A 9327-nucleotide genomic window follows, 5' to 3' on the forward strand; every position below is an offset into this window, starting at 1 on the left:
CTTCGCAGTCAGTGCGGCCAAAATCGAAGCCCGACAAGTCTGACAAGCTTAATTTAACCACCCTCACTAAACAGTCACGTCCTCATGTCCTTCCTGCTCCTGGTCCGGCGAGGGAGAGAAAGAATAGCTCTTCCTCGATGGAATCTGGGAGCCTCGTTATTGATAAGACTATGGAGATCTCCACAAACAAGCACCGGGATAGGTCCCCCGGTAGCCACTCGCCTGGTCACGGGGGGCATAAAAAGACTAAGCACACTGGCCACCCTCGAAAATCTTAAACCGCCGCATTCACTATACTGCAGTGGAATTGTAGAGGTATTGGGAATAAGTTACATAATATAGCTATCTTGCTTTCACTACACAGGCCAGACGTTGTTTGTTTACAGGAGACGCGCCTGGAGGATCATCCTGATCCTCCACAGTTCAGACACTACCACTCGTATAGAAGATATGAAGGTCACAGAGTTGCCATTTACACACACAAATCACACCCACAAACGGAAGTGATTCTAAATTCTACTCTGGAAGCTGTCGCGTGCAGAGTAAAATTTAATAACACATATCTGCTCTCTGTACTGTCCTCCACATGGCCTCATTGATAATGATGCTTTAAATTCACTAGTTGAACATCTGCCTGGAAATATGTTAGTGTTGGGCGATTTTAACGCCCATCACTATCAATGGGGTAGCTTGAGGATTGATGGTCGTGGGGAGCAAGTAGCCGACCTAATACTACAGCCCAACCTCTGTCTTCTGAACAATGGTAGAGCGACTCGTGTAGATGATCGTACTGGTAACTTTTCGGCCATTGACTTATCTTTGGCCTCCCCTGGTATACATCAAGATCTCTCATGGGACCCTTACGACGACTCCTTGGGAAGTGATATTTCACCCATCTGTCTTTCTTATACACGCGACATCATTTCGGACCCTCCACCTCCAAAATTTAACTATAAGAAAGCAGATTGGGGATCCTTCTCAAGGATCGCCAATTTAGATATATCTGGGGAGACCATAGATGTTAAGGTCGAAAATATAACCAAATCCATATTACACGCAGCTGTGGCTGCTATTCCCAAGACTTCTACAGTTCAGGTGAAGCATAGAGCACATTGGTGGACGCCGGATTGCTGACAAGCATTAAGAAAACGCAATAGGAGATACAGGATTTTTGATAGTCAGCCCACTGAGGAAATTTTTATTGCATACAAACAGGCACGGGCTGAGGCAAGGAGAATAATAAGAAGGGCCAAACGTGACTCCTGGCGGTCCTTTGTGTCCACGGTGACTCGTACAACACCATTACGTAAAGTCTGGTCCACCATAAGAATATTAAATAATAAAGGCCCATATTTCCCAACCACCACCTTACAAGTAAATAATAACATCTATGACGAGCCCGTGGACGTTGCTAACATCCTCGCCAGGAGTTTTTCTCATGTAAGTAGCTCAGCCAATTATGACCCGCCTTTCCAACATCATAAACGCACGGCTGAGCTACAGATATTAGACTTTGCCACAGAAGACGTAGACTCCCCGTACAACCAAGAGTTTACGCTAGATGAACTGCTCCTTGCCCTTAAATCCTGTAAAGACACCAGCCCTGGACCAGACACCATCACGTACGGTATGATCCAGCATCTTAATCAGGACAACCTGATTAAGATGTTAGCACTGTACAATGAGATTTGGGCGTCTCGAACGTTCCCAAACTCATGGCACTTTGCGCACGTCATACCGATACCCAAAGAGGCTGGTCGTCTTATGAATCCCACTTCATTTCGTCCTATTGTGTTGACTTCTTGTCTATGTAAGGTCATGGAACGTATGGTTAACAATAGGCTTCTTTTTGTTTTAGAGTCGAAGAATTTGTTAAATGATCAACAATGTGGCTTCCGTAAATACAGAAGTTCACTAGATCATTTAATGAATTTGGAGCATTGTATTGCAGAGGCATTTGCCAATAAAGAATTCATGATAGGGGTGTTCTTGGACATCCATAAAGCCTATGACATGACCTGGCGACACGGTATACTAATGAAGCTCTATGCTTATGGTTTAAGAGGAAATTTACCTGTTTTTATTTCAAATTTCTTAAGGGACAGAACTTTCTCTGTCAAATTGCCCCGTAACGTAACATCGGATATATTTATCCATGAAAACGGGGTGCCACAGGGAAGTGTGCTTTGTCCTACTTTATTTAGTATTATGATCAATGATATTCTGTCATCAGCTCCCATCCCCAGGAATCTTAAATACTCGCTCTACGCTGACGATTGTGCAATATGGCACTCTTCCCTTAATGCACAATTTTCGGCTGGGCGGATTCAAGCAGCCCTTGACTCCGTCCACCAATGGGCCTTGCAGTGGGGATTTAAGTTTTCCGTACGTAAGTGTGCCGCTATAGTTTTCACTAATCGTAACATACCTAATTTGTGCTTAACTTTGGATAATCAGGCGGTACCTTTTCAAAATTCTGTAAAATTTTTAGGAATACATTTTAATCGTAGAATGAATTTTAAACTTCACGTTAATACTTTGCTTGCTCGTTGTGATAAACCGTTAAATGTCCTCAAGTATCTAGCGGGTACTACCTGGGGTGCCGACAGAAAATCTTTATTAATGGTGTATAAGTCCCTTATTCGATCGAAGCTAGACTATGGCGCACAGGTGTATGGGTCGGCATCCGATGCCACTCTGAAAGAATTGGATGTGTTACAGAATAAATGCTTGCGAATGTGTCTTGGAGCCGTCCGGTGTACCCGTGTGGCTCGTATGGAAATGGAGGCGAATGTGCCTCCCCTCCGTATTTGCCGTGACCACCTGGCCTTGTCCTACGGCATAAGGACGTTAAGGAAAAGTAATATCGGCAATGTGGCCTGTACCCCCCTGCGTCAATACCACCACCTTCTACGGGGGGTGCGTCGGCCACTTGCCGCTCGCCTCCACTTACTGACTCAGGAACTTGGTGTGGACCCCAGTGACTGTGACAAGTTGGTGCTAAAAAATATAGCACCTTGGGAGCTGCCCAGCTTTACAGTGGATGTATCATGGCTCCCAGCACCAAAGGCCAAGGCGCCGGAGGCGGAGGTCCACCACTTGTTTCATAACATCATTGTTCGTCACTTGGGGTCCCATCAATTGTACACCGACGGCTCCAAGTCGAGTGAATGTGTGGGTGCAAGTGTGTGGTCGACTGAATGTGCCCTCAGGTATCAGTTGCCGACTCATACATCTGTGTTTACTTCAGAACTTTTTGCTATTGACAAAGCCATAGACTATGCTCTCAATTCTAGGCATGACTCATTTGTCATATTTTCAGATTCAAAATCAGCCCTTCAGGCAATTGCATCTTGCACTACGGACTCTCACGAGATCCAGGGCCGCATCGTTAATAAGTTGCATTCATGCAACAAGTCATTCACGCTGATCTGGGTGCCTGGTCATTGTCGTATCTACGGCAATGAGCAGGCTGACTTACTTGCAAAGTCGGCTGTAGAGCTCGAGGAGACTTGGGACGTTCCTCGTGATCTACGGTCGAGTCTCTCTCTCGGAAAGAAATCAATAAATCTTCTGTGGCAAGGTCAGTGGACCAGGCTAAATATTCCAACTTGTAAGCCATACCTGGGCGACTGGGACACTGCCAACCGTCCCAGTCGCCTAGAAGAAAAAGTGTTGGCACGGTTACGGCTGAATGCCACTATTTTAACCCACATTAAACCATATATGGAAAGACGCTTTCCACCGCACTGTGACATCTGTAATGCGGTGTTATCTATCAGTCATATCATCCTGCGCTGTCGGCGATTTATTAGTGAACGTGCTTCACTTGTAAATTACTGTGGCGCAGTAGACGTCCCCTTCACCCTTTCCACCATCCTGGGTGATGGGGACATTGTTATGACTGATAAATTGATGGCTTTCTTGAGAGAGACCGGACTGATCAGAGTGATGTGACTTTTTTACTGTGTGGTTATGGTTTTTATGAACAGTAAATATGTATATATTGTAATATTAATTAGGGTTGACAGTTGACATATTTTAAATAGTTCCTCCTCCCACCGATCTATTTCTAATATAGATGTCCCCTACATTAAGCAAAGTTCCTCGCCTGACGGTCACCAGCTGATGAGTGCAAGTGTGCAATATAGGAAGGTATTGGGCACTTGCAGTCGATGGTCGTCTGCTGGGCGAGGTTCTTCACTTTTTATACAAGTTATGTAAATACATTATACTATTTCGCTTAAGTTATTCTAATTAGGGACGACAGCTGATGTATATGGAAATGTTCCTGACTCGTCTGGTTCCCTTTCATATATTGATGGCCCCTATATTAGGTTGTGCCTCGACTGACAGTCATCAGGTGATGAGTGCAGGTATGTAATGCAGAAAGGCATTACATATCTGCAGTCGATGGTGTTCTCTTGGTCGAGGCTTTTTGAATATTAGTGTAGGCCTAGTTATTTGTCTCTTAGGATTCAGTATAGGTTAGCGATTTGTCTGTTAGGTGGTTAGTTTTAGGGTCTTTAAATTAGGTATTTTTGTTTATAAGTAATATAAGGTTAAAAATATAAAAAAATAAATTTTTCATTCATTCATTGCCAGACGCCAATGAATGAATGAAAAATTTATTTTTTTATATTTTTAACCTTATATTACTTATAAACAAAAATACCTAATTTAACCCCTAAAACGCGGCTGTGTACGCGCGATCCCCCCCCTGTGGCGGGGTTGTAGCGGGGTCTGAGTACCTGTGGAAAAATATTAGCCAAAAATCACAGATTAACCCTAGAGCATTAAAATTTTTAAGGCATATATTACTTACATTCAGCTATCTCCTGAGCCACATGTTGAGCCTTCGTTGACTACCCAAGGACTTGTGAAGACTTGCAAAGTTGGGTAACAAAGTCTTCACTCTCACACCTCCAGAAACCCGGTTTTCTTTCTACCACAGCCTCAATCTGTCACAGTACACTTTATACAACAACGTACAGGTTGTTTGGAATCCGTATTTGTAAATAAGAGCTGAAAATAAGGCTAAAATGGACGGAGCGCACGGCCGACATGCAGCGCGGTGGCGATCTTCCCGTCAATATTGTCACATTTGCCTTTTCTCGGCAAAAAACACGTATACTCCTTTTTTTTCCATCATAGGACTTCGCAAACGTTTGCCTGTCACTATTACGGTAATAAAAATCAATGTCACTGCCAGTATTGTGGACTGGGAATGAGGAAGACCACCGCGGCGCGAGTTTATTCAGCCTTACGGCAGGCACTTTATTCTCGCTCCTGTCGGCCACTCGCACTTCATTTCTATCGCTCACTTTCACTGTATCTTTTTTTTTTTTGCCTTATTCATCAGTGTCACTGTCCAGTGTTATAAAAATAATATTTTATACACAAAAAACTTTTACTTTCAGAACATAGAATAGGAAAATATGCTTTTATCTTTTTACACTGGAGTGACTGTCACTCGCAATACTTATATTATTATTATGTACAATTATTTACAACAAAAAGCACTGTAACTGTCAGTGCTTTTACAAGTACATACACTAATTTACACTCATCAGGCTGTCACTGTCAGCACGTAAAAGAAAACTAAACAATATTATCACTGTCACTCTCAGTATTTTTCCCAATATTTTTACCCTTATTTTCAAAATCTACTTAGGCTGTGGTAGTCGAAAAAACACGGGTAAGCACAGAGGGGAACTTTGCACTCTTTGCACTGCAAGGAGGTGCGCCTAAAAGTTCTTTCCTGCCTGGTAGTGTGGCTGCACACATGACACCTCCTCAGTGCTTTCCCCCTCTTTGCAGTGGCTGGCAGTGGCTCCAGGCGGTGTCGCTGAAGGTAGGCCATACACTGTAGGCGGTCTGGAGGTGTGTGAGGGTGGCGTTTGGGACCTGTTGAAAGCACCTGGCCATAACGCTGAAGCAGCTGGTAGACACAAGTCTTGGAGAATCTTCTGAGAGAGTAGTTGGCTGGCTTCCTGTTCTTGATTTTATACAGGATGAAGGCGTTCAACATGCACATGTCAATCAAGTGCAAGAACACCTTCCTGTACCAACGACGATTTTTCCTCAGACAGTCAATCTCTCCAATCATCATATCCGACTTGTCCACCAGCCGCATATTGACGTTAGAGTCAATTACAGCATCAGGCTTCATCACAGGCTCGCCAGTCCTTCTGTCGACCTTCCCTGTTGCCAGCATTTCACCCTTGTGTACTGTGGTGAGCATGTTCACGACTCTCTTATCATGCCACCTGATCGCAAGCATCTTGTCAGATTTCTTCAGGTGCACGTCTCCCCGCTTTGACTTTTCAGCCTCTGGGAAGGCAGGGTAATGTGCCCTGTTACTTCTGACAGTGCCACAGGAGCCGATGCCGTGTTCAGAAAGGTACTTGGCGAGTTTTGGAGCTGTATAATAATTGTCCGTATACAGGACATGATTCTCGCCAAAGTACTTTTCCAAAAGCACTTTCACCACAGAACCAGAGAATCCAAGGGGGTCAGTCTTATCCAAGTCGACATTGCTTGCGGTGTAGATGACGAAGTCAAGGATGAACCCCGTCTTGTAGTCGCACAGCACGAAAAACTTGATTCCAAAGCGGTGGCGTTTGCTTGGAATGTACTGGACGAACCGAAGACGGCCCCTGAACAATACCAAAGACTCGTCAATCACGACTTTCTTGAAAGGGCGCAAGAACCTCGTAAACTTATCTTTGATCATGTTCAGGATTCCCCTCACTTTCCATAATGGGTCAGTTTGGGAAGGCTCATCATTATTCGCGAAGTGAAGATAAGTCATCAGCTGCCTAAAACGATCGCGGCTCATGTATTTATTGAATATTGGTGTTGGGCACAGCTCGTCGGAACCCCAGTACTCTTCCAACTTATGCTTCCAGTTGTGCGGCATAAGCAACATCAAGGCAATAAATACAAAAGCTCGCGGATCGTCAAAGGCACCCATGATGCCATCCGCGACGTGGATGGCGTCGCAGCCTCACCTTCTTCTTCGCGAATTGGCGCACATTGCCCCTCGTACCTGTTGGTCTCGGTACAGATGTGCTCCATAACCTCGTCGTCAAGGAAGGCCAACAGGTAGTCAACACATTCACCATCGTCGTCCACAGGGAAGTCAGCCTGAAGTCCACACTCACTTTCGTCAAAGGGCAGATCTTCAGGCACAAAATCTGATCCCTCTGACCACACAAAAGCATCTAAAGTTCCCTGCCTAGGCTGGGAGGTGCTTGGGGCGGCGGGTGAGGCAGGTCGTGTGGGAGTGGGTGAGGCAGGCTGGGCAATAGTAGGTAAGGGAGAGGTTATCCCAGGCCGTGTTGGTGTTGTGGTGGTGGTGGTGGTGGTTGGAGGGAGATTATCGCTTGGGTCAAGGTCACCCGCGGTGGCGTGACTCCTGAGTTGCCTAGTGGGAGTTAGCCTAGGGGACTTAACTTTACTGACACGAACACTAGGCCTACGATAACCTCTCATACGTAACATTGCTCGTCTACTTCCCTTTCTCGGTGGTGATGGAGACTCCGATGACTCAGGAGACAGGACAGCAGACGAGGAGGACGAGAGAAGAGGGCTGGGAGAACGTGGCGGGCTTGCGGTGGTGTGGCGTGGCGTAGTGGACAATGGCGGTGCACTGCTGTCTCCGCTCCTCTTCCTTTTCTCTCCCTTTCCATATTCGAGGCCCCTTTTCACCGAGGCCTTCCCTGTAGAGGTGCTGGGCACAGTCACAGTTTCCTCGGGCACAGAAATCATCACTTCAGGGGCTGAATCAGCACTCGATTGTGTCTCTGATTCAGCCAGGCTAGACAAAACACCCACGTCACTGCCGTAGTCCATAGAGGCTTTCAACAGTTCAGATGCTATGGCCGAGTCACTTAGCCCCTTGGTAGTCACTTGTAAAGTTTTGAAGGGCGTAGAGGTAACAAAACCCTTTTTCGGAGGGCTAGAAGGCACGGAACTAGAAGAGCTAGAGCCTGACATGGTGTCACCGTGGCAGATTTGCGTGGACTGACGCTAATCTGGGGCAAACCGCGCGAAAAAATGACAGTGTGACAACTGGGGAAACAAGCGTTTCCCAATAGCAAAAAGTGCTTGCGAGATGACGGCGCAGATTGACACGTATCAGCCATCCGCGCGTTGCCATATCGCACGACGAGGGAGGGCCGCGCATCGGTGCGTCCGTGGGTAAAAAAAAATGAGACTTGGCAACAACCGAGGTCAGTAGTACAAAGGTCAAGTGTGCTAAAAGTAGCTCACGGGTGGCGGGACTGAGAGACAATACCAGCTTGAGCCTGCTTGCCCGCGGTTATTCAAAATTAACTCAAATCGCAAACGCGACGACCCGCCATCTTGCCCTTTGGGCCGACCGTCGCAAAAGCGACGATCCGCGTTTTAGGGGTTAAAGACCCTAAAACTAACCACCTAACAGACAAATCGCTAACCTATACTGAATCCTAAGAGACAAATAACTAGGCCTACACTAATATTCAAAAAGCCTCGACCAAGAGAACACCATCGACTGCAGATATGTAATGCCTTTCTACATTTTTAAAAATAATAAAAATAAAAATACAAAAATAAAATAAAATAAAAATCATTATATATATATGTACGTGTGCATGAAAGTGTGTATGTTCATATACATGGATGTGTGTATGTATGTATGTATGTATATATATGTTTGTATATATATGTATATACGTGTCAATATATATCATCATCATCATCATTGCCAGACGCCATGTATCCCAAACGGGGTGACCAAGGGCTTAGAGTTAATTGTTTTACAGGGAGGGGCACTAATCCTCCACCAACCCCACTTGACAAGTAGGGATGCCAACAGCATCTGGTGTTCCCAGGCGGTCACCCATCCAAGTACTAACAAGACCCAAAGTTGCTTAACTTCGCTGATCGTACGGGAAGCGGTGTACTCAACGTGGTATGGCTGTTATATATCTGCCTTAATGACCAGAGGCTCCGGCCTCAATGGTCGATAGGCCAAAAAAAAAAAAAGGGTAGAGTCGGCGTGAGAAGGCTCCGGTGAAGCCAGAGAACTGTCAAACGGCCATATTGGTCAAGTCAAGAGGTCACGGCAACACCTACTTGACGAAGAAGATTGCTGTGCACTCCTATCTCTATGGCTGTGCCCATAGAGGTAACAGTCCTAATCCTACCTCCGTGGGTGTGGCCATGAGATTATTAAGCCTTTAATACCTCCAGCTGTGTGTCCACCTGGTATTCCTCAGGGAGAATGCCAGAAACAAAGTAGACTTCATTCTACCTCTGGTTTTAGTTGTAGTTCAGCTG

General features: G+C 45.6%; 1 pseudogene; it reads right to left on the reverse strand.

Moving 5' to 3' along the window:
• Positions 1–8854: 8854 nt before the first annotated feature.
• On the reverse strand, positions 8855–8973 carry LOC145413091 (5S ribosomal RNA; annotated as a pseudogene).
• Between the last annotated feature and the right edge of the window lie 354 nt (positions 8974–9327).

The sequence above is a fragment of the Coenobita brevimanus genome, chromosome 94 (genome assembly GCF_032717465.1).
Source record: "Coenobita brevimanus isolate Jiangsu-jjx chromosome 94, ASM3271746v2, whole genome shotgun sequence".
NCBI classification, from domain to species: domain Eukaryota; kingdom Metazoa; phylum Arthropoda; class Malacostraca; order Decapoda; family Coenobitidae; genus Coenobita; species Coenobita brevimanus.